This window comes from Choloepus didactylus, chromosome Y, assembly GCF_015220235.1.
Source record: "Choloepus didactylus isolate mChoDid1 chromosome Y, mChoDid1.pri, whole genome shotgun sequence".
NCBI lineage: Eukaryota > Metazoa > Chordata > Mammalia > Pilosa > Megalonychidae > Choloepus > Choloepus didactylus.
In genome coordinates this window covers 19,335,387-19,361,321 of record NC_051335.1, presented here as the reverse complement: position 1 = coordinate 19,361,321, position 25,935 = coordinate 19,335,387, and the positions used below count along the sequence as shown (strand labels likewise).

General features: G+C 36.8%; 1 pseudogene; it reads right to left on the bottom strand.

Moving 5' to 3' along the window:
- Positions 1 to 169: 169 nt before the first annotated feature.
- On the bottom strand, positions 170 to 25,623 carry LOC119524031 (annotated as a pseudogene).
- Positions 25,624 to 25,935: the final 312 nt, after the last annotated feature.

Genomic DNA, 25,935 nt, shown 5'->3' with positions numbered 1-25,935 from the left:
CTTGGGTATGCAGTCCATGGAGGTCAGCCTTCTCCGGCAAAAAGCCAAGCAGGACGAGGTGAAAATGGATGTGCTGGGGCAAATGGCACAATGGTTGAATGGGAGATCATACCAGAAATTAAAGAGCTCTAAAGCAATAAACAAATCAGAAATTCTGGCACACTTGAATTTATGGCCTGATATACATGTCTGTCACAGGAACTCTACAGTAAGAGAAGGAAAGCAGAGACTGTTGCTTTGCTCTTTCAAGGCTACTAAGTTTATACTGCAGTTGATTCCTCTTCTGCTTTGGAGGTTCCCTGTCACAATTCTCTAGAATGTGCAGACTTCTGTGTTTGTCATCACTCCTGAGGTGAGGGAAAATGTCAAATCTTATATCACATTCACCAATAGTCACATTGTTGAAGTGCTAATATCTGTTAAAGAGATGGATTTGTGATAATAGTCCTTAGAGTTAGACTACGGGGAGACTGTTTTTTCAGAATGCTGGTATGCTGAGGCATCTTTTAACCAGAAATGTATAAATTGTTGTGTTAGGCCTTCTAGGAGTGTGAGGTAAGCCTGAGTATAAAAGGGCAATAGAATAGCAAGAATTTCATTGTTTTTTCAACTCTGACAGTAGTTAAATTGAGTGGGAGTACCACGGGAAGCTCTGTATGATGGAGGGAACCCAGGGTCCAATGAAAAATTATGCAAATGTGTGGTATACCTGTACCAACTCTGTGTTGTCAGCATGCATCCATTAAGCTCTTTTCTCTTCATTAAGTCTCTTATTGCTGATCTGTAACCCTCCTCATGTGTTATACCTCAGCATGGGCCACAGTGCTACATAGCATAAATACAGCACATTTCAATTGGCTGCCTATTAATTATCCATGTATTTCTTCCCTTTCTTCAGATTACCAAGATTTTTCCTCAGGAATCCATCTGCTCATGGGATTATCAGCCCCAAAAAGCAATCCCACATTGACTTAGGTCTGTCAGCATATTCTATTCTATTTGGCCACAGTCATTGGTGAAGTGCTGGTATGTGATATAAGCCAACCCAGTCACCATGAACTTCTAGGTCCCTTTCTTTCGCTGTAGCAGAACTTTTTCCCCCTGAATGTGGACAAGAAAACAGGTAGCCTCTGGAGTTGTTGGCAGCCATCTTGTAACCATGGAGGAGAGCAGGTTTACACTTTCTTGTAAACCCCATTGATCTGTTGAATCAAACCATCCTTGAAATTCACCCCACCTCTGGACTTTCTAGCTACATAAGCCAGTAAATTTCCTTTATTGTTTGGGCCATATTCAGCTTGCTTTTCTGCAGCGGAATGCATTCTGATACAAAGCAGTGATGCTTTATGCCTTCTGATCTTACAAAGATAATCTTCCTTCAAGTAAATATTTTTTGTTCGCCAACTGTGTGCCAGTGACTCTACTAGAGGCAGGGGAGAGAATACTGTATAAATTAGATACAATTCCTGTTCCCTTAGTTAGCAGTCTGCTAGAGGAGACAACCTGTCATTAAATTATCACACAAATAAATGTACAATTGCAATCTGTGATGAGAACAATAAAAGAAATATACTGAGGGTCACAAAAGGCTATAAAAGGAGGAGCTAACCTAGCACTTGTTCCAGGCAAGGGTTCCCTAAGACAGAGACCTTTACCCTGGAATCCAGAAGAGGGTAACAGTTAACTAGGTGGAAGGAAGGAACAGCATGGACAAAGTCCCTGAATCAGGAAGAAATAGGGTGCAGCATTTATGGAACTAAATAAATGCCAGTGTAGGTGGCTCACGAAGATCACCTGGGAGAGGTTAGTGCATGGCATTCTTTTAAAACAGTAGTTGTTACCAGGTCTGAGGTCAGGGGCTTCTCTATCCTGATTAAAAGCAAAGTAGTTGCCATCATTCCTGGTGTTCCTTATTTCAATGGTGAGACAACAGAAACTTCTCATTATAAAGCTTATGATGAAAACACTGTGATCATTTCTTTTCTCCATTTTACCTAGAATATCTGGCATATTCAAGATACATAAGGATTAGTTCAGAGTTTCTATGAGTGTGTGTGTGTTTGATTTATAAATGTATATTTCTGTGAATATATATTTATGAATATATGTGTCTCTATGTATTTATGAAGGTGTGTATCTTTATGTGTATATTTATGAATCTATGTGTCTGTGTGTGTGCATTTTTGAATGTGTGCGTGTTTGTGTGTGTGTGTGTGTGTGTGTGTGTGTAGCAAAGGCACTAAATATAGGCTTGGCTCTGTCCATGCCATGTAGTGAATCTTAGGCAGACATAAGGATGCCTTCAGAATTCATTACCATAAAGGAGACTCTCCTCTAAGATTGTCAAAAGGTTATCATGGGATAAATGGAACATTCACTGAATTCTTCAAAATTTATTGCAAACATCAGCATCAGTCTTTTCTGGCTCCTTCTCTCTAGAATCCCCAATGAACATTTTAGGCTTGCTTATCTCTCTGTCAAGAGGCTAGTTCCAAGAGCAGAGGGAAGTTATGGTTTGAACAAAAACCAAACTCTAAGTTGACCCTTTGAGTACCAGACTCCAAAGCCCTAATTTGTTTCCTCAAAGAAACCAACTTATGTACTAAGCCTCCCTTATTGAAAATATCTGCAATGATTGCCTCCAGGTCTATTATGCAGTAGGATAATGGCAGCATTGTCTGTTGGCTGTGGCAGAGGATTCAGCAAAAAGAACTATTGGAGAAAACAATATTAGATGACATCTTTCAAGATGGTTATGAACCCCAAATTTAGTAACATAATGGACATATTTTGATAAAATATTTTGGTTATTATGTGCTTTTTTTTTGGCTTTTACACTGGAGATTTATTATCTTACAAGCTTACAGTTCTTAGGCTGTGAAAAATGTCCAGATCAAGCATCATCAGGTAATATCTGAACTTGTGTCACGTGGTGATGCACCTGGCTGGCATCTGCTGGTTCTTCTCTCCTGGGTTTCATTGCTTCAGCTTCTAGCTTCAGTAGCTTCTTCTCTCAGCTTCTCTATGTGTTCCTCTCTCTTAGTTTCTGTCTTTTTCAGCTTCTGTGTGGGGCTTTATTTTTTTGTGTTTCATCTTCTTGTAAAGGACTCTTATAAAGTAAGAGGATTAAGATTCACCTTGAATAAGTGAGTCACATCTCAGTTGAATAACCTATTCAAAAGAGTCCCACTTACAATAGGTCTAAACGCACAGGAATGGATTAAAAGAAAATGATCTTTTCTGGGGTACATACCAGTTTCAAACCATCACAATGGGCATCATTTCCTTTCATGTTTTCCTAAATTATCCATAAATTGAATTGAACCCCAAATGTATAATTTGTGGAACTCATCAAGTTAGTTCTAAAACCAACATGGCAGATTAAGGGGTCAACAGTAGTTTTTTGGTTTTTTGTTATGAAATTAATCATTTTTAAGTATACCTTTTGATAATGCATTTACATTTGTTTTTTTCCTTGCATTTTTTTTATTCCTTTCACCATTTGTTCCTATTTTATTCCTTGTTGTATTTCTTACTTGTCTTCAGGAATTTGTCATATACTATTGATAAAATACTTTGTCTTTGGTGCAGACAATATATCTGCACTCCTCTCTCACTTTTCTCCTACTACTGTATTGCTTATCACTTGACTTAGTTTACTATCTTTCCTTGTAGTGAGAACTAGAAATTCACTCAAACTTAACTAGAATTAATTTCCTTGCTATTGCTTCTTCTTTTTTTTAATCTTCATTTTATTGAGATATATTCATATACCACGCAGTCATACAAAACAAATCGTACTTTCGATTGTTTACAGTACCATTACATAGTTGTACCTTCATCACCTAAATCAATCCCTGACACCTTCATTAGCACACACACAAAAATAACAAGAATAATAATTAGAGTGAAAAAGAGCAATTGAAGTAAAAAAGAACACTGGGTACCTTTGTCTGTTTGTTTCCTTCCCCTATTTTTCTACTCATCCATCCATAAACTAGACAAAGTGGAGTGTGGTCTTTATGGCTTTCCCAATCCCATTGTCACCCCTCATAAGCTACATTTTTATACATCTGTCTTCGAGATTCATGGGTTCTCGGTTGTAGTTTGATAGATTCAGGTATCCACCAACAGCTACCCCAATTCTTTAGAACCTAAAAAGGGTTGTATAAAGTGTGCGTAAGAGTGCCCACCAGAGTGACCTCTCGGCTCGTTTTGGAATCTCTCTGCCACTGAAGCTTATTTCATTTCCTTTCACATCCCCCTTTTGGTCAAGAAGATGTTCTCCGTCCCACGATGCCAGGTCTACATTCCTCCCCGGGAGTCATATTCCACGTTGCCAGGGAGATTCACTCCCCTGGGTGTCTGATCCCACGTAGCGGGGAGGGCAGTGATTTCACCTTCCTAGTTGGCTTAGCTAGAGAGAGGGCCACATCTGAGCAACAAAGAGGCATTTGGGAGGAGGCTCGTAGGCACAATTATAGGGAGGCCTAGCCTCTCCTTTGCAGCAACTGTCTTCCCAAGGGTAAAACTTATGGTAGAGGGCTCAACCCATCCAACCACCAGTCCCCTATGTCTGTGGTCATGTTAGCAACCATCGAGGTGGGGTAGGCCAATACCCCTGCTTTCTCCAAAGGCTCCTCAAGGGGGCACTACATCTTTTTTTTTTTCCTTGTTTTTCTTTTTTTTTTTTTTAACTTTCCCTTCTTTTTTAAATCAACTGTATAAAAAAAAAGTTAAAAAGAAAACAAACATACAATAAAAGAACATTTCAAAGAGACCATAACAAGGGAGTAAGAAAAAGACAACTAACCTAAGATAACTGCTTAACTTCCAACATGTTCCTACTTTACCCCAAGAAAGTTACATAATATAGCAACATTTCTGTGAACTTGTTCCTACTATATCCATCAGAAATTAACAGACCATAGTCATTCCTGGGCATCCCCAGAACGTTAAATAGCTTATCTGTTCTTCTTGGATTATTGTTCCCCCTTCCTTAATTGCTCTCTATTGCTAGTTCCCCTATATTCTACATTATAAACCATTTGTTTTACATTTTTCAAAGTTCACATTAGTGGTAGCATATAATATTTCTCTTTTTGTGCCTGGCTTATTTCGCTCAGCATTATGTCTTCAAGGTTCATCCATGTTGTCATATGTTTCACAAGATCGTTCCTTCTTACTGCCACGTAGTATTCCATCGTGTGTATATACCACATTTTCTTTATCCACTCATCTGTTGAAGGACATTTGGGTTGTTTCCATCTCTTGGCAATTGTGAATAATGCTGCTATGAACATTGGCATGCAGATATCTCTCGGTGGAGCTATATAAATGAGCTGACTCAAAGAGAGAAAGGAGAGTGCAGCTGGTAGTGATGTTTTGAAGAGGAGCAAGCTTGCTAGAGAGGCGTGTCCTGGGAGAAAGCCATTTTGAGGCCGGAGCTTTGGAGCAGACGCTGGCTGCCTTCCCAGCTAGCAGAGGTTTTCCAAACACCATTGGCCATCCTCACGTGAAGGTGCCCGGTTGCTGATGTGTTACCTTGGATGCTTTGTGGCCTTAAAACTGTAACTGTGTAGTGAAATAAACCCCCGTTTTATAAAAGCTTATCCATCTCCGGTGTTTTGCATTCTGCAGCATTAGCAAACTAGAACAAGTAGAATGGAAGAAATGCCACCTGTCTCGGCAGGATTAATTGTATGTGACTTGTACGTATGAAAAATCTAGGAATAGGCAATCCATGGTATGGAGGGCTCAGTAATCTCACCAAGCACCCCAGATTCTTTGATTTTCCTGCCTGCATGGTGAGGGTGGTGAGGAGTGTCATGTCTCCCCATTTTCCCTATAGGACAGGGAAAGTCTAAAATAAAAAAGGGAACATTCTTCTCCTCATAATGATTTGGATTTTTATTTTGGGGGCTGAATCCTTCCCCAAGGACTTTTCTGTAGAAATTATCACATGGCCACCTTAGTTGCAAAGGGTGGGGGGGATACTGGGAATTCAAATATTTCCCTTTCTAGCCTCAATAATTGAAGAAGGTGAGGGAGAGGGAATTGGAGTAGCTATTGAGTGAGCCAACATATAGGTTCTGCCCAAGAGTAATTATTTTGGCACATAAATCTGTAAGTATGAACTGGCAAGGGAGGAAACTACAGGGTCTATTGGAGCAAACAGTAACAACCTTATTGGTTGAGATATAGGGTACACTGAAGAAAAGGTGGGAGAAAAGGCTAGAGTGGTGGTTGGGACTCTATTGTGAAGCTCACTGAATATCAGCTTTAGGATTGAGTCATTATAGTGTAGACCAGTATCTCAAAAGCATTCTTAAATGCCCTTAGAAGTGTTGAAAGGTGTTCTGCAAAAAATGATTCTGATAGACAAAACAATTTTGAGAAGTTCTTCATATCTTAGCTCTAACCTGGAAATTGCCATCGTTTTTTGGGGTACTGTTGTTTATGAGTAGAGAATCTGGCTTTACTTTGTTCAACCCTGCATTTCACAAGTACATTTGATCACAGATTATTTTTTCATCAAACACCACATAACATCTCCCAAGACATATGTGTTCTGAGGATTTCAGTTGAAAAATGCTAATGTAAGGAAGGGCAAGTCCTTGAAAGAGTGACACAACCAGAGTGAGGTTTAGGGAAAGAATCCTGCAGAAGTCTGCAAGACAAATTGGAGAGGAGAGGGGCAGTCTGGAGGCAGAAAGAGCAAATCTGAGCAGAGAGAGTGGTGTGAGGAGAAAGGAATTAATGGTAAGAAGATAACCCAGGAAGAACTCCTAAGGCTTGAACACATTGGCTAGACCAGTCTCTCCTATTTACAAAACAGTAACAATTACAGGATTAAATAGGTATTTCTACATGTGAAATTTATTTTGTCAAATTTTGGATTAGTGTTTACTGTAGGAGTTTCCTTATTTATTTATTTATTTATTTATTTATTTATTTATTTATTTTGCTTTACCCCAATGTATATAAAATGTATTTTCCCATTTTATTTGAAAGTAACATTTCTGATTGCATGTGTTCATGAATTTAGCCAATGGTTTAGTTCCCTAAAAGAGCAGATCAAGTGTATAAAGGAGAAGAGGTTTGAAAATAAAAAATGTATTTTTAAATTCCATTAAATCCAACTTCTGACTAATTTCTGACCATTGGCTAAGAAGGTATCAACTTTTAAGGAATCTCCCCATGTGCTCCACTTATCCACCAGTCTCCAAAGTCAGCTAGGACTTCTTGACTCCTTACCTCCAAGAGTGGCTGGTTTGGGATTCTTCTCCCCATTTTAACTTTTGGAGTTGGTTGTTGCATTCCATGGATATGCAATGAAATTTCCATCAAGAGACTGGAGAGATGAAAAATGCCACATATGGAAATTTCTAATTTTCCAACGATATATGGCATCCATTTCTAACTTAGGATTAATATCAGTAAATTAATTTGGAAAGTTTATCTAAAAACATCTGTCATAAACTCCCTCCTACTACATTGTTTATTTAGAATCTGTCTAAAATTAATAACAGAATATTCTAGTCTTTTATGACAGGTAATTTTCTGGAACTGTTTTGCTACCACTGAACCTAACAATTTTATGCCATGGTGTTACTGTGAGTTGAGTGCTGTAAATTTGCTGTATTCCTGCTTGAGGGCAAATTGGATAAGAAATGGCAGTTGCATTTTAAATTGAAGTAACATTTAGAAATGATTTAAGAAACCTGATTAATGAGAACACAGACATTTAAGATTCAGTCATTATTAGGCTTGCTTTTACCTTTTTCCAGGTTTCAAGCAGGTTCTAAATAATGCTCTATCAACCTGCTATAAAGCATTTATAAATGGCATTGCATAGAATTATTTACATGTCTCTTGAATGTGATAAAACACTTTTTATAATAAATTTTTATGGAAAAGGCACTGATATTAATTATTTATTAAATGTTACTAAAATCTATCAGTGTTTCTTTCCTTTACCATGACAAGAAAAGTAGATACTTTACATTGAAAAATATCAGCTAAGGTTTTGTTTTTTTCCAGATTCCCTGTTCTAGATTGGAACAGTTCAATAAAAGTTCTAATTATTGAAATTAATGTAGATGAAAAGAACATGTTTGCATTTGATAAGACATCCAAATTCTGGAGTAGAAAAGAGTGCTATTAGAATGTGTGAGGTAGAAAAATTAAAATTGGGTTGTGCACTGTAATTTTAAGTACTCTCTGTACTACTTAACTGGGAAAATGTCTCTAAATATTTATTCACATTCCTATTTAATATATTCATGCCATCTTCTTGTGATGGTCCATTACGTTGGAAATACTCAAATGGAAAGGCTCTAATAGCATAAAAATAATTTGATATTTCCACATGGAATCACTAGCTGACATTCTTTAGATTGTATGGAATGTTGTAAAATTGGAATGAGGACACAATTGTGCCTTTCCTTTGTAAATGGAGATAGGGTGATTTTACAAAATCACTCTTCTGTTTGTCTGTTAGACTCAATATACTAGAATGGGGGCCAAATAAAATCAGGAACTAGACTTTTGAGGGGATGGGGAATTTGTGTTATGAAAACATTTCTGATATTCGTATGTTATGTTGGAGTATGACAATGTATTCCAGTAAGGTTTTGCTGAAGTTTTCCTCAAAGTGGGTCTTGTATCAATGCTTGATGAATAGTTAAGATCTCAGTCTAGAAAGTAGAATCTAGAATCTAGAAAGAAGGCCAAATATGGGCCAGAATGGATAAAAGTACTACATTGTTGACTTCGATTTATTGAATTTAGAACTTCAGGAATCTAGGATTATGTACAGGCTCTTTCCCATGACATAAGTTAGAGTTTTTGCTTCATGGATATATGTTATGAATTTTGCACAGAGGCTTCTCTGTAGAAGACCTCAAGCTGAAAACAAGCAAACTTCCCCCTATAAACCATATTATCTAGATTCATGTCTCTCTCTGTTTATTTCCCTTCAGTTATCCCCTAATTCAGGTCTTTTCAAAACGCTGTTTAGTTAAACCCCCAGGGGTTCCAAAGAACATCTTTGAGAAGGTGGATCCCAGAATTCTGAAATTCTGCTTCACCTGGAGGAGATCAATGTTGAGCCACAATTAAAAAAAATAACAAATTGAAACCACTACCCTAACATTTCGTAAAGTCAATAGTGCTGCAAAATATTCACAGATTAGTTTTGTGGCTATTAGGGAGTTTTTCTATTTGTCTCCCTTCCAACCTCCATCCCCACTCCTGGTAATATGGTGTTCTCTGTAGTAATTATCAAGAAACACCAAAGGAAAATAAATTTCAGGAAATAGTTTGAAACATTGATGTACACTCACAATTACCCCTAAGAAATTTTCACTCCATTGCTATTGCAAGTTTTATTTTATTAAAGAAGGTCATGGTTTTCTTCTATAACCTAATTGTTTTTCAAAGAAGTTGCAGACATGGCTTACAAAATAACTTGGAAATAAAGAATGGGGAAGTGGGGTTTACAATGCATTTTTTATTCTGGATTAATATAACTGTACATTTATTTCTTTAAAGTAGAATCTCTATGAAATAAAAAAGATGTCATTTAAAATACCTTCAGATGGGCATAGGAACGACTGGTGAAATAAACATCGGGTTCCAAAGTATCTGTAAACACAAGGTATGATATTTACTATATGGTTTAATAATTTCATTAACTCTTGGTTTAACATTATTTAACTAAATTTGTCCTAATTTTTAAAACAGGTAGATTTATTTACTAATATGACTTTCTTTGGTAAAACAGACAAAATAACAACATATTTTTTATTATGAAGAATTTAAGCACTATTATTGATTGCTTACTAAGTGCTAGGTAGTATACTAGGTACTTTATGTGCATTATCACATTTAATTTTTAAAACAATGTTATGTTAACTATTATTATACCAACATAGGTATGGATTATGTTGATTTGCCAAATTAAGCGTATATCAGTTTTACAGATATGACCATTGTTTTTTTTAAATTAAATTCAGTTTTATTGAAATATATTCACATGCCATACAGTCATCCTTGGTGTACAATCAACTGTTCACAGTACCATCATATAGTTATGCATTCACCACCACAATCTACTTCTGAACATTTTCCTTACATCAGAAAGAACCAGAATAAGAATAAAAAATGAAAGTAAAAAAGAACACCCAAACCATCCCCCCCATCCCATCCCCTATTTTTCATTTAGTTTTTGTCCCCACTTTTCTACCCATCCATCCACATACTAGATAAAAGGAGTGTGATCCACAGGGTTTTCACAATCACACTGTCACCCCTTGTAAGCTCCATTGTTATACAATTGTTTTCAAGAGCCAAGGCACTGGGTTGGAGTTTGGTAGTTTTAGGTGTTTACTTCTATCTATTCCAATATATTAAAACCTAAAAAGTGTTATCTATATAGTGCGTAAAATGTCCACCAGAGTGACCTCTCAGTCCATTTGAAATCTCTCAGCCACTGAAACTATGTCATCTCATTTTGCATCCCCTTTTTGATGACCATTGATTTTTAATGCTAACCAAAGTTGATATAACAATACATTTTTGACCACTGTCATGCAATTTGGAAATAAGGTGACCTATTAGCAGATAGTTTTTTAAATCACATAGGCATACTAAAATATTTTCAGATTGTAAGATGAATGAATCTTCTGAAAAATATTTATACTAAATATTAGAAAAAAGTGTAATAACATAAAAATGAACATCCTAAAACACTAAAGAAATCCTCATTTTAATTTCTCAGAATATTTCATAATCCAATGGGTCACCACTCTTCTCATTTTACATTTAGGTATATAACCTTTGAGATACTAATACATGATAAATAGATATATATATTGGTAGATGCATATAAAATGTATACATTTTAGTTAGGCTCATTTAGCTGTACATATGATATGCTTTTTAAAACTTAATATAAGGTTAACATTTTTATAAATACTGAACAAAATGCTTGAGACCATGATTTCTAATGTCTCTTTGTATTCCATTATATTAATTAAATTCTGTTTTTGAATATTTATTTTCTGACATATTATTTTATTTATAGATGGTAATTGTAAAGCCTGTGCTCATAATAAATCTAAAATTTGTATTTATATGGTGCTATACGCAGCATTGTTTATGTTGTTTGGGTCTTTTACTATGTAAAAGGTGATGATTGAACCATAATATCTGTAATTATATAAGAAGGTTTCATTTTATTTGAAACAGAAATATGATAAACAGCTTATATCATATGCCTTGTTGATTAATCTTTATAATGTATATGATTATGACCTGCAGGTTAAAGCTTGTCCTTAGAACTTTAGTCTATTGAGTTGCAGAAGAGAAAAGGTGAAAAGAAATTACCACCTATCTTGATCGAATTCAGAAAATATATAATTAGTTGTTAGTCCTTTGATATCTAGCTAAACATACTTCCACTGATTCAGAATACTTTCTGAATGATGACAAATATATTCAAGTTCTGGTACGTCCATTTTTTAAATTCAGTTTTATTCAGATTGTTCACGTATCATACAATCATCCAAAGTATACAATCAATTGTTCATGGTACATTCATCACCACAATTAATATTTTTCATAGTTTAGAACATTTTCATTACTCCAGAAAAGAAATAAAAATAAAAAAGATAACTCAAATCGTCCCATACCCCTAACCCCACCTCCGTCATTGACTCATTAGCATTGGTATATAGTACATTTGTTACTGTTGTGAAAGAATGTTAAAATACTACTAACTGTAGTTCATGGTTTGCAGTAGGTATATTTTTCCCTATATACCTATTATTAACTTCTAGTTATAGTGTCATACATTTGTTCTAGTTCATGAGAGAGATTTCTAATATTTGTACAGTTAATCATGGACATTGTCCACCACAAGATTCACTGTTTTATACATTCTCATATTTCATCCTCCAACTTTCCTTCTGGTGACATACGTGACTCTGAGCTTACCCTTTCCACCACATTCACACACAGTTCAGCCACTGTTAATTATTTTCACAGTGATGCGCTACCATTACCTCTGTCCATTTCCAAACACTTTACATTCAACCTAGTAAAACATTCTGCTCATAATAAGCAACCGCTCCCCATTATTTAGCCTTGTTCTATATCCTGGTAACCTATATTTCATGTCTATGAGTTTACATAGTATAGTTAGTTCATATCAGTGAGACCATACAATATTTGTCCTTATGTATCTGTCTTATTTCACTCAATATAGTGCCCTCAAGGTTTCATCATCAACTCAGTTTTTTAAGATGGTTTTGTTCACACACCATACAATTGATGGTTCCCTGTATAGTCACGTATTCATGTATTCATCACCATCAACACGATCTATATAATATATGTTATATATATATTATATATATATACACACACATCTCCATTTCTTCCACAAAGAAGGAGGAAGAGTCAAAGAAGGTAGAGAGACAAAAGAAAAAGGAAAAAGAGAGAAAAATAAAAACATGAGAGCTAGTAAGCAACCAAAGGAAAGAGCATTAAACTAAAGTAGAATAAAGAGTCAGACAGCATCACCAATGTCAAGAGCCCATACTCTTCCCCTCTGCCCCCCTGCATATGCATTTAGCTTTGGTATATTGCTAATTTGTTATATTAATTTGTTATATTAAAGGAAGCATAATACGTTTCTGTTAACTATAGTCTCCAGTTTGCATTGATTATATTTTTCCCCCAATCCCACCCCATTTTTAACACCTTGCAATATTGACATTCATTTGTTCTACCTCATGTAAAAACATATTTGTACAATTTATCACAATTGTTGAACAGTCTAGGTTTCCCTAAGTTATACAGGCCCAGTCTTTATTTTCTGTCTTTCCTTCTGGTGTCCCACATCCCCCTAACCTTCCTCTTTCAACCATACTCATATTCATCTTTGTTTAGTGTACTTAACGTTGTTGTGTTACCATCACCCAAAATTGTGTTCCAAACCACACACTCCTGTCTTCTATCACCCTGTAGTGCTCCCTTTAGTATTTCCTGTAGGGCAGGTGTCTTATTCACAAAGTCTCTCATTGTCTGTTTGTCAGAAAATATTTTGAGCTCTCCCTCATATTTGAAGGACTGCTTTGCTGGATACAGGATTCTTGGTTGGTGGTTTTTCTCTTTCAGTATCTTAAATATATCACCCCACTTCCTTCTTGCCTCCATGGTTTCTACTGAGAAATCCATGCATAGTCTTATCAAGCTTCCCTTGTATGTGATGGATTGCTTTTTTCTTGCTGCTTTCAGGATTATCTCTTTGTCTTTGATGTTTGATAACTGATTATTAAATGTCTTGGTGTAGGTCTATTCAGATCTATTCTGTTTGGGTTATGCTGTTCTTCTTGGATCTGTAATTTTATATCTTTCATAAGAGATGGGAAATTTTCATTTATTATTCCCTTTATTATTGCTTCTGCCCCTGTTCCCTTCTCTTCTCCTTCTGGGACACCCATGACATGTACATTTATACACTTCACCTTGTCATTCAATTCCCTGAGATGTTGCTTCTGTTTTTCCATTCTTTTCCCTATGTGTTCTTTTGTGTGTAGGATTTCAGGTGTCTTGTTCTCCAGTTCCTAAACGTTTTCTTCTGCCTCTTTAAATCTGCTGTTGTATGCTTCCATTGTGTTTTTCATTTCTTGTGTTATGGCTTTCCATAGATTCTGCCAGTTGTTTTTTCACACTTTCAATTTCTACCTTATGTTCGCCCAGTGTTTTCTTTATACCCTTCACCTCTTTTGCCATATCTTCCCTAAACTCATTGACTTGGTTTTTAATTAATTTAGCATATTTTTTGAAAATCTTTAATTGATTGTTTCATTAACATGAAACAATATCTCAATTTATCTCAGTTGAGGTGTAAGTTTCTTCCTTTGACTGGGCCATATCTTCATTTTTTCCTAGTAAGATTTGTAGTTTTCTGTTTCCTAGGCATGTGGTTTCCTTGGTTACCCCAATCAGATTTTCCTAGACCAGAATGAGTTCAGGTCTCAGAATGTGGCTATATTCAGTGTCAGGTTTCCATGAGGTGTGTCTTAGAAGATTGACAGACTTTTCTGTGAAGTCTCTAGCCATTGTGCTTTTCCTAATCTGTCCAATAGGTAGTGCCTGCCAACCTGTTGCTCCCCACTGGTGTAAAGAGGTGTGGTCCCTGTAATTCTCAGCTTAAGTTGTTTCTGTTTTGACTGTATTCCCCCAGGCCCTGGGGTCTGAGTTCTGAAGGGAGGGCAGGCACTAGACCTGCGCCTCACCTCCTTCCTCTTAGGGAAGATACATGCCCTGGGGAGTTATTGTCTGCATTTCATTAGTTTTTTTGTCTCTATGACTCAGTTAATTCCACCCCGGTCTGGGTCAGAGTGCTGCGAACTGAAAATGGCTGGGGCTTTCTCCACTGAGCCACTCAGGTTGATAAAGAAAAAAAGGGAAAGAAAGCCCCTTTTCAGAGCCAATCCATGCCCCCCTCCCCAGTTTTTCCCATTGGCCAGAGATAGCACCAGTCTTCTGGGCTCCCTTTCCCAGGACACAGGTGTTTTCTGGCTCTCTAAGTTCAGCTGTCTCTCAAAGCCTCTGATTTTTTTATTTTTTTTTATTTTTTTCCCATCAGCCCCACCTCCTCTCCACTGGGAGTGACCTCAGGGTACTTTGCTGCTTGTTAGGGGTTTGTCTATGTTTGTAGCTTGTATTCAGTAGTCCACATTTGTTAATTAAAACCCCAGTTGAAGCTAGATTGAGTTATATTTGCTTGTTTTGGGAATGCTGCTTTCTCCCAAAGTGAAGTCTTGCAGCTCAGACTGCCATGGGGTGGGGAATGTGTTCCTGGTGTGTTTCTGCAGTTTTTACTTACAGATTTTATGCTGTAATCTCAGCCATTCCACCCAATCCAGGTTGGTATACAATGTGTGGACAGTCACAGTGGTCCCCCAGCAGTTGTTGCAAATCATTTACTGCTTGTTCCTGGTTGGTTATTAGTTACTCCGGTGGACTAACTAAATTCCACACCTCTCTATGCTGCCATCTTGCCCCTCCCCTTAGTAGGCCTATTTTTACTATGAGGTTTCTTTTTTCTCTATTGATTTAGTCCTTTAATATTTTCAAGTCCCCTTTGTTTTTGGCAAAGTGGGTGTGTGAAGAACATAATAATCAGAGGTCAGTATGAACCATTTATTACATGGTAACAATTTTAATTTTAATGTATTTAGTGATGCCTGATTTAATGGTCTCTTAAATTTGGTTGCCTGTTTTAGCAAGAAGTTTCATTACTGAAGGGGATATATATTCACAAGAGAAAAATGTGAAAGGTGATATTCTGCTTGGGAATACCTTCACATGCACCTGATGTGTGATAATATCTACCACACACCATTAAAAACCAACCTGAAAAAGGACCATTAAAGCTAGGTAGAGAAAATAAAGTTGATATGAGAGTCCAGTCAGTGATTTGCTGACTCTTATCTTGTTTTTGCTTTGCCAAATGCATTGAAGGGGGAATAACACTCATAGGCCAGAAGAGGTGTACATTATATGATACTAGCCAAAGTCACTTCATTAAATAAATTGCCTAACTTTCAAAAGATTAACTAGACAGTAATTAAAATCCTGAGGTTGAGGAATAATTTTACAAACACTTTATTATTCATAGTTATAATGTCTAAAGTAAAAATCAGGATAATACGGTTTCAAGTGGATGGAAATACAATTCAGTACATTTAACATGGATAAATTATGGAAAGCCTTAAAAATTCAGTAGTGAAATCTAGATGTGATGCAGTAAAAAAAAGGAAGACATTTAATTTGGTAAGATGAAAGTGTTATTTTAGGAAAATTAATCAAAGATAATGACAAATCCATCTTCTAGTTAATAGATCCTAAATTATATAAGATATTTGTTTTAGCTTCCTAGGGTACTCCAGCAAATACCATGAAATGAGTTGGCTTAAAGAATGGGAATTTACTAGCTTACAGTTTTGAGACTGTGAAAATGTCCAAATAAGGCATCATCAAGGTGATTTTTTTTTGCCAAAACTGGCTGCCAGCAGTCCTTGGCTCCTCTGCCACATGGCAAGGCACGTGGCAGAGTCTGCTGGTCTCCCCTTCTCTTCCAGCTTTCTTTGCTTTTAGCTTCTTGCTTTCATAGTGGTCTCTCTCTCTCTTTTTCTCTCTTTCTCCATTCTATTTTTAAAGGACTCTAGTAATAAGATTAAGATCCATTCTGAAAGAGGTGGGTCACACCTTAACTGAAGTAGCCTCAGTGAAAGGTCCTGCTTACAATGGGTCTACACCCACAGAGATGGATTAGATTTAAGAACATGTTTTTCTGGGGTACATACAGTTTCAAACTGCCACACTCCACTCTCTGGACCCCAAAAAGACATGTTCTTTCCATATGTAAAAAACATTCATTCTATCATAATATCCCAAAAGCCTTAAGTCATTTCTGTAACAATACTAAGTACAAAGTCTCATCAAAATCAGTTATAGGTGTGGTCTGCTTGGGACATGATTGCACTCCATATGTGGACCTGTGAAACCTAGAGAACAAGTTGTCTGCTTCCACTATGGAATGGAGGGACAGGCATAGGATAAAATATTCTCATTCCCATAGGGAGAAATAGGAAGGAAAACAGGGGTCATGGGTCCCAAAGAATTCTGAAACCCAGCAGGGCATACTGCATTTGATTTCAAGGTCTGAGAGTCATCTATGGAATGATGTTTTGTCCTCTGGGCCCAATGGAGTAAGCCCCTACACTTCCAAATGCTTGCACAGTGGCCACACTCTTCCCAAACACTGGGGTGAAGGGTCCACCCCTTTCAAACATCAGGATGGTGGCCAGGCTCTCCTGGAGCACCATGCCCCATATTCCAACCTCATCAAGCTTTGAGGTGGTGGACAGATTCTCTGCAATCCCTGTGGCTTATGCTCCACCTTCTTTGAAGACTGGGGCAGCAACACTCTTCTTGAACAACAAGGCAGAAGGCCTACCCTCTTCAAAGGTCAGGACAGACTCACCCTTTCCACACACACAGGTGGGCCCACTCTCTTGGCCTGAGAAGAGGTCTCTGGTCCAGAGCTCAGCTTCCATGGTTCTGCCTAAGAGATGACTTTTCTTTCAATCTGTCCCTTTTAGTCTAGGCTGGCAGTAGCTCTGCTCACAAAGACCTTGCAAAAAGCTTATTGGTTTTGCATATAGTATACATGGGTCTAAACCATCAGACAGCAGACTTTCCACAGATCCTTCTTGGATAACTGCATCTCCAATCCTGACTTACACTGAAATGGCGACTGGTTCCATGTTCAGCACTATTTAGCACTATTGTCTGAAGACCCATTTTCTGGAAGCTCAGAAATTTCCAAACCATCAATTTCTGGTTTCTTTGTGCCAGGGAGTTCAGTTCTTATCTTTTCCCTTTCCTCTGGAATGTTACTATAAGCTGCAAGGGGAAACCAGGCAGCACTTTTCACATTTAGCTTGGAAATCTCAGCTCATCATTTTCAAATTTTCAAATTCTGCCTTCCATCCAACATCAGAACTCAATTTTGTCAAGATCTCTGCCACTTTGAAACAAGGATCACCTTTCTTCCAGTTTCCAATAACACATTCATTTTTGTCTAAGTCCTCATTGAAAGTAACTTTAGCATTTGTGTCGGTTTGAGTGTATTGTGTCCCCCAAATGCCATTATCTTTGTGGTCTTGTGTGGGGCAGACATTTTTGGTGCTGGTTAGATTTGCTTGGAATGTGCCCCACTCAGCTGTGGGTAATGATCATTTCGATGAGATGTTCCCATGGAGGCGTGGCCCCACCCATTCGGGGTGGGCCTTGATTGGTGGAGCTATATAAATGAGCTGACTCAAAGAGAGAAAAGAGAGTGCAGCTGGGAGTGATGTTTTGAAGAGAAGCAAGCTTGCTAGAAAGGAACGTCCTGGGAGAAAGCCGTTTTGAGGCCAGAGCTTTGGAGCAGACGCCAGCTGCCTTCCTAGCTAACAATGGTTTTCCGGACGCCATTGGCCATCCTCCAGTGAAGGTACCCGATTGCTGAGGTGTTACCTTGGACGCTTTGTGGCCTTAAGACTGTAACTGTGTAGTGAAATAAACCCCCATTTTATAAAAGCCTATCCATCTCTGGTGTTTTGCATTCTGCAGCATTAGCAAACTAGAACAGCATTCATATGTCTAGCAATAGTCTCTTCAAAGCAATCTATGCCTTTTCTTTCAAGTGCCTCACAATTCTTCCAGCCTCTACCCATTTCCCAAATTCAAAACTGTTTCCACATTTTTGGTATTTGCCATAGCAACACTCCACTGTTCTGGTACCAAAAGTGTGTTGTAATTAAAGCAACATATCATTGTTTAATTTGCAACATTTTCTTCCTTAATTGTCTAGTGAGTCTTACAGTTGATGCTCTTTTAGATGTGATGTAACATGCCATGAATTCTTAGCAGCCAAAATCAATTTTCCAAATTTCAGTCATTAGCTCATATATTTTACTCACATATAAGATTCCAGATCTTTTATGTCGTTGACCCTTAAATTATACAAACCTCTATTATATTTGGTTTTAAATACACAACAGGTTGGAGAAAAATAATTCATAATTTTTTGGGGGGCGAGAATATAAGTTTTAGACTGTATTTCACAAAATCTAGGTACAACTAGCTATAGAGTCAACATTACAATAGATTTCATACATGGATTATCACTGAATTTACAAGGAAACTAAACAAACAGATTGAAAAACAACATGGATCATTTCCTGAGCTGCACTGACAGCTGGGAGCCGTTGGAAACAAAGTATTTGCTGTCGTGAATTCAGTTGTGGTTATTGCATGCAGAAAATTTTGATCAGAGGCTAAATGTAATCCCTGCATCGGCAATCATGACAATTTTTATAATTTTCAATGAAAAATTCCAAATTACTCTTAAATTGTGAAGTTTTGTCAAATACTATAATGGCACAGTAAAGTAGGCATACTCCTCACCTACATACTGAAAATAAGGTTTAGGTGGTAGGCATAGGACAGCATTGAATTCTGAAAAACTGCTTTCTGAAATATACATTTTAAAAATATTCATCTCTCCAACATTTTCTTGGGAGTTGCTTTTCTGTGCGTTGCATATCAGTTATTTTTCTTCATGTTTGTGGCAGTGCTTTGCAATTATTGGCCATATTTTACTCCTGATTTCCCTTGCAGAAGATTGATTAGCACAATCAGTCACTGGAAAGCAATTTTCATCACCAAAGGTGGCTTCTTTTCTCTCTTGATTAGCAGCCTTGCTGCAAGTTATTCAGCAGAAATAGATAATCTGTAAGGAAACTGCCTCTCCAAACATTCTGATAAGACAAAGAGGGTTGAACCTGTGTATTGCTGACAGTATCCTCACCAGACAATGATCAATGAAGGCATGCTGCCCTGTGTTTCTGATAACCGTCTTTTATTTGGGCTTTCAGTATTGGTTTATGCTTTACTTATTTCTGTGTGAATCTATGGGTTACACAGTCAGCTATATTGAGGTGTGTGAAGGCAAAAGCAAAATCGACTTGTAATTTTTGACTTAATGTAGAATATCTTTGTGCCATGAAATTCCACCTAGATGATCTTACATGGCTTTCTTACATGGGAATATCAGACTTAGTATATACTGTTTAATAATCAAATGGGAAAAGGCATATGAAGTAACTGAGACCATTACCTAATGAGGAAGTTCATGTATATCATAAGTTTACACACATTTGCCATGAGCTACGTGAAGAGAGGGAGAATGCCTATCCTGTGTGTATCAGAGACTGATAATTCCTTGCTTCTATACATGTGTTCTGCCACCCACACCAAAAGCAGTGTCTATTTGAAGTTATAAGTCCCAAGAAATTTAGCTGAATCAGAGAATTTTCTGCTTGTTTCTTTAAGAATCTCCAGTATGCCCACTTTATAGTTTTGTGGCTTTGAACAAGCCAATTAACATTTCTGAACCTCAGTTCTTTCAACTGCAAAATGGGCACAATAATAATTACATTTTCAGGATTCCAGATATTGTATACAAAAAGTTCAACTCATAGTAGGTTCTCAGTAAATGATAGCTGTATATATAAAGACAAGGCTAAGTTGGAGCTGTGCCTTCCTGCCCTCACCTGGAGGTAAAAGTGGTAGAGAATCCTCATTTAGACGTGAACTCCAACATAAGCTGTTTCAGTTTGCTAATGCTGCCAGAATGCAAAACACCAGCGATGGACTGGTTTTTATAAAAGGGGATTTATTTGCTTACACAGTTAAGTCTTAAGGCCATAAAGTGTCCAAGGTAACACATCAGCAATTGGGTACCTTCACTGGAGGATGGCCAATGGCATCCAGAAAACTTGTGTTAGCTGGGAAGGCACTTGGCTGGCATCTGCTCCGAAGTTCTGGTTTCAAAATGGCTTTCTCCCAGGACATTCCTCTCTAGGCTGCAGTTCCTCAAAAATGTCACTCTTAGTTGCTCTTGCGGTGTTTGTCCTCTTTTAGCTTCTCCAGAGCAAGAGTCTACTTTCAATGGCCATCTTCAAACTGTCTCTCATCTGCAGGTACTCTCAGCTTCTGTGCATTCTTCAAAGTGTCCTCTTGGCTGTAGCAAGCTTTCTCCTTCTGTCTGAGCATATATAGTGCTCCAGTAAACTAATCATGGGCCATGCTGAATGGATGGGGCCACACCTCCATGGAAATTATCCAATAAGTGTTATCACCCACAGTTGGGTGGGTCGCATCTCCATGGAAACACTCAAAGAATTACAATCTAATCAACACTAATATGTCCACCCACTCAAGATTGTATCAAAGATAATGGTGTTTTGGGGGACATAATACATTCAAACTGGCACATAAGCACAGTTTATATCAAGCTGAAACATCAAGTAGCCCAATGTTTGTGCTGCATTAGATGACAAACAATTAACCACACAAAACAAACTGCAGAGCCGTTTAATTTTTTAAACTTTAGTCTCTAAAAAAAAATTTATGGGGTTTATAATTTTAACAATTAACACAACTTAAAACCCTTTCTCCTTTTCTTTCTGTCAAAATATCTTACATCTATGGCAACAGAATCAAAGCCTTTCTCCTTTCTCTGTTGAAATGTTCCCCAACTCTCAAACCTAGTCTTCTCCAGCCCATATCCTGTTTCCTCCAGATTCGACTCAGTCTATTCTTCTGTGTTCACCACCTACTCTGCTGTTTCCAGAATAAATTATATAAATTCATCTTCCATCATTCTCTATTTTGCCTGTCTCTCCATTGCTACCCAACCAAAAGTCCCTGAACTGGCTGGCAAAGGTTGGGTAGGAGTCTTGAATCTCACCCAAGCCAACACCCATGCATCTCAGATGAATTAAATTCAGAGAGACCAATTCCTTTGTTTTCCCTTATTCATGACATTAGGGAAGAAGATTGCTTGAGCTAGCTTACACCTGATCTTAATCAAAAGACAGAAAAACAATACCATGGGCTATCTTAACCTCATTCATTTATAATTTCCATCAATGTGATGGCAGAGAACAAAAACTATACCATGGGCTATCTTAACCTCATTCATTTATAATTTCCATCAATGTGATGGCAGAGAACAAAAATAATATTTTATATAGTATAGACAACCAAGAACCAGTTTAGGATTATAGGAATCCCTTGGTGGCACCCTCTAAAAACAAATTCTGAAAATGGCATGAAGTATTTTTGAAATTGGGGTCTGTTTTATTGATTTAAAAGTTCCCCAAAGTGAATGAATGGGCTAAGTGTTTGGACAAGAATGGGTAATAACCAAAGGACATATTCTTTATTTCACAAGAAGCAGAGATGAGGATTTTTTTTTCTGAAAGATTAGGAATGGGTGTTATGAAAAACTGTAGGGAGTCCAACCAATTGTGCTTTATCTTCATCTCTTTTATGCTTGGGGGCATTTCTTACTTACACTTTTCAACCTCCAGAAAAGAAAGGCACAATGCACCCAATTTTGTAAAATACAAAATAAAGCCTACTTCATGTGTCATTACATGTGACTGAGCTATTAAGAGCTCAGGGGTTGGAAGGCAGCAGAGCTTCCTCTGAATTACTGTGATCATTCAAATTTAAAAGGCTCCACAGTAGTTTTGCAAGGAAGGAAATATGCTGGAGGAACAGACCAACTTACACCAAATTTAAACTTATTCACCCCCAGCTGCTAGGAAAATGCAAAACTGTACAAAAAAGGAAGCAAAGGCCCCCCTCAAATTATCTGGATATTAACATGAAATTAATGTGACACGGTTTTGCAGTTATGAACAATACCAATTTTAGCAAATGTTGGCCCTCTATCCTTACCTCCTTGTTATAATCAGCACGCAATCAATTCAGTTGTTAAAATGTATAAATTCGATTGAAAAAATACCTAGTGAACCTATAATAAAGGTTCTCATATTCACTAAGTGGTTGGCACCAACAGCATATTACATGCCAGTTGTGCTGTGTGTACTGTCTTTTAGTCATCACAGTGACACTTGAATTTATATTCAAGTTTTATAGTTAATAGAGTGAAGTGACTAGGACAAATATAAATGATGTGTTATGGGTAATGTATTTTCAAATATAGGGATCCCCGTTCTTCACTGTGGCAATCACATAGTCAGCTATATGGAAGTGTGTGAAGGCAAAAGCAATATAAATTGACTCGCAATTTTTGACTTAACTTTGAATACCTTTGTTGTATGACATTCTATCTGGATGACCTTACATGGCCTTGATACATGGGCGTATCGGACTCAGTATGTGCCATTTAATGATCAAACGGGTAAAGGCATTTCAAGTAATTGATACCTTTACCTACATGAGGAAGTTCATGTATGTAATACATCTGCTAGGAATTTAATTCTAGATTTCTAGTTTTTCTAATAGGTAACTCCTCTCTCTTTAGACAAATAGTATATATTTCCTGCTGCCTAACTCTTCCCAGAAAAGGTCTATTGTTTTATTTCTAACTTGTGTTATATATTCCCCATTTCAGAAGCTCTTCTACGCTGATGAAAACAGATGGCATTCATTGTTGTTCATCTATCTATCCTCCATAAACAACAGAGTGGTTCCCTTAAATTATCAACTGAATCATGCTTTCTCCTGCATAAAACATTTCAAGGAATTCTCATTATACCTAATATGAGGTCTCAAATCTTAAACATGTTTAAAAAGCCCTCTGGGAGCTGACCTGTATTACCCTTAAAACCACAGGAAAACACATGTATGAGAAGTTATTTTTTGCTCTTTATTGCTTTACAGTTTTCAAGTTCCAGAAAGGCATGATTCTATGGCTATATGAATATTTTGCAATTAAAATGAAAAACTATTAGATACAATACAATAGACAATAAAATGATTTTGAATCTCCATATAGAGACACACATATACGTATATACCTATATATATTTGAATATATATATATCACAACATAACTAGATGGAAATGCTATACATTATTTTCCAAAATAACTTTTCAAATGTAAAAGCGATTACAAATATCATTACATTTACCTAATCATTTAAAGTATGACCTAATTCCTTAATACTCTAAAGTTTGTTCTAAATTGACAGTTCCAAGCTATTATTTTCATATTCTTAAAATTACCAGCATTGCATTCCTGTATCACACAGAATTTGAAATATTATGCACAGTTAAATTCATTCACAACCCCAACCACTTTAATATTAAACATTTTGCTTATTTCATTCCTAATTTATTTTCCCTTAAAGCTTGGTTGTTATTCTTATTATTTCACTGGGTATCTTTTTTTTTTTAAGTTTGTATCAGGTTTTTTTTTTTTTAATTATGTTTTCAATGATGATATACATCACCTGTTTACAAGATAGCTCTTGAGAAATACCAGGAGTATAGATGCTATAACAGAAAATAAAGCAAACTCCAGTCATGAGATACTATGTACTTCACGTGAAACCAACAGTCCCAATCCATGTTATAAAAACTAGAATTAAAAAGTCACCACATGGAAAAGGTCCACGTTTACAGCTTGGCAAAAACTTGGGTATAGTTAATGAACTGTTTAATAAACGTATTATTTTCCCCAATGTGTAAACATAATACCAAGACTAAACTTGTGCCTGGCAATTTCAGTCTAACTCTATAGCAAAAACAAAACACACAGACACTTTATATATTTCACCTGTTAATATGACCATGTTTTCTTAGGTGGTGGGAGGGAGGGCAAGGTGACTGCAAAGAACAAAAATGTAGGGAGTAGAAATATTGTATCCTAGACATCATAAACCAGTGATGAAAAGGAAGCCTCGATCCATAGCTTATGGAGGGAAAGACAGTATTTCAATTCAGAAAATTAATTTAGGATGGGGAAGAGTTTAAGTAATTGCAATTAAAGATGAAAAATGCACATATGATAGAATGGAGCACAATGGAGGATTCGTAAAGCATGTTTATCAGAAAAATCTATTAGGTTTGCTTTGTACAGATTAAGAAAGAGAAACTAAGTTTATCAATACCTGGCATCCTTCATACGGTTGCTAACAAATTAATAATAGCACTCTTGGATGTACATCTAACTTGAACTTCCAATCAAATGTTGATTAGCCCAAAAAGGGAGGCAACCAAATAAACCTAAATCCATTTTTATTCACAACTAGTCTTATATGCTCTATTCTCTCTCTCTCTCTTTTTTTTTTTTTTTTTTTTTTGCATTTGAAGACAACAGGTTGAGTTGGCAGATATTGTTTATGGACCCCTGAGGTTGTTTTGACTGATTCAATATCAGTTTTATTGAATTCTTAATAAAAGAAATAGGATTTGCAGGGAAAGCAGGAGTATCATAAAGTTATATACTGGGTATTTTCAGAGAAGCACCTGTCAGAATAGTTTCTCATTAAGTTGTTCTTTTCTTTATATCAGATTGTTTCTTCATTTCTGTTTTATCAAGTCCACTCAAAGTATGACAGCACCTTCACTTGTTTTATCCTCTTCTGTTTGGTTTTCTTGGGATACTCTTCTTTATGCAATGAGGATGACATCTTGATCCTACTATAAGATTAGGTAATTTTTTTGTTACTTTTCTTGGATGTCAAGGTGGCTGGTTTACCAGGCATATTGAAAAAATGCTTCTAGAGACTATTGGGTTTGGTGGTGGAAAAATAGCTGGTTGTGTGGCAGTATAAGGAATACTTTCACTTGATGTATCCTTTAGCTTTTCCCGGACTTTAACTTGTGGCACATAAACTTCATTAGCCTTTATGTTGGTAACAGTTGCTGATATTAGATCTGGGGCAGAACTGCTTCTGCCCCAAGAGCTGTCAAAACAGTTCAATAGCTCAGTCTACAGAGCACTAGTAGGTGAAGGCACAGAACATGCTTCTATCACTGTCCATTGATAAGAAGAGGTTTCTGTCTTTTACAGGTGTCAGTATGACAGCTTCTGTAGAATGTTTTTCCCTTTTCTGAAACACATGATTAGGGTAGTAGTTGAAGATGCTTTGTTTTTACATGCACTGCAGAAATTTTCACATTCACTTTAAACATCTTGCTGCTTATTGCTTGCCTATCAATTGCATCTGTGAAAGACTAAAATCACGGGAGGATCAACACAGGTTTTCAGACTTTTTTGTTTTTTTGAAACACTAACCCAATCACTCATATTGTATGAAATTCTATCTTATTAGTGCCCATCAAAATCCTTTATTTCTTACAATGGAACTATTGTTTCCTGCTCCTGGCTGAAATCCTGGACATGTCCCCTAGTTTTTCCAGTCCCTCTTAAATAATAAAAAGGTCTTTTAAGCATTAACGAATTCAATCTGATATCATAGTAGCTTAAATCCAATCTAGTGTTATTTCAAATGCCAAACTTATTTAGAGTTAAACTTATCT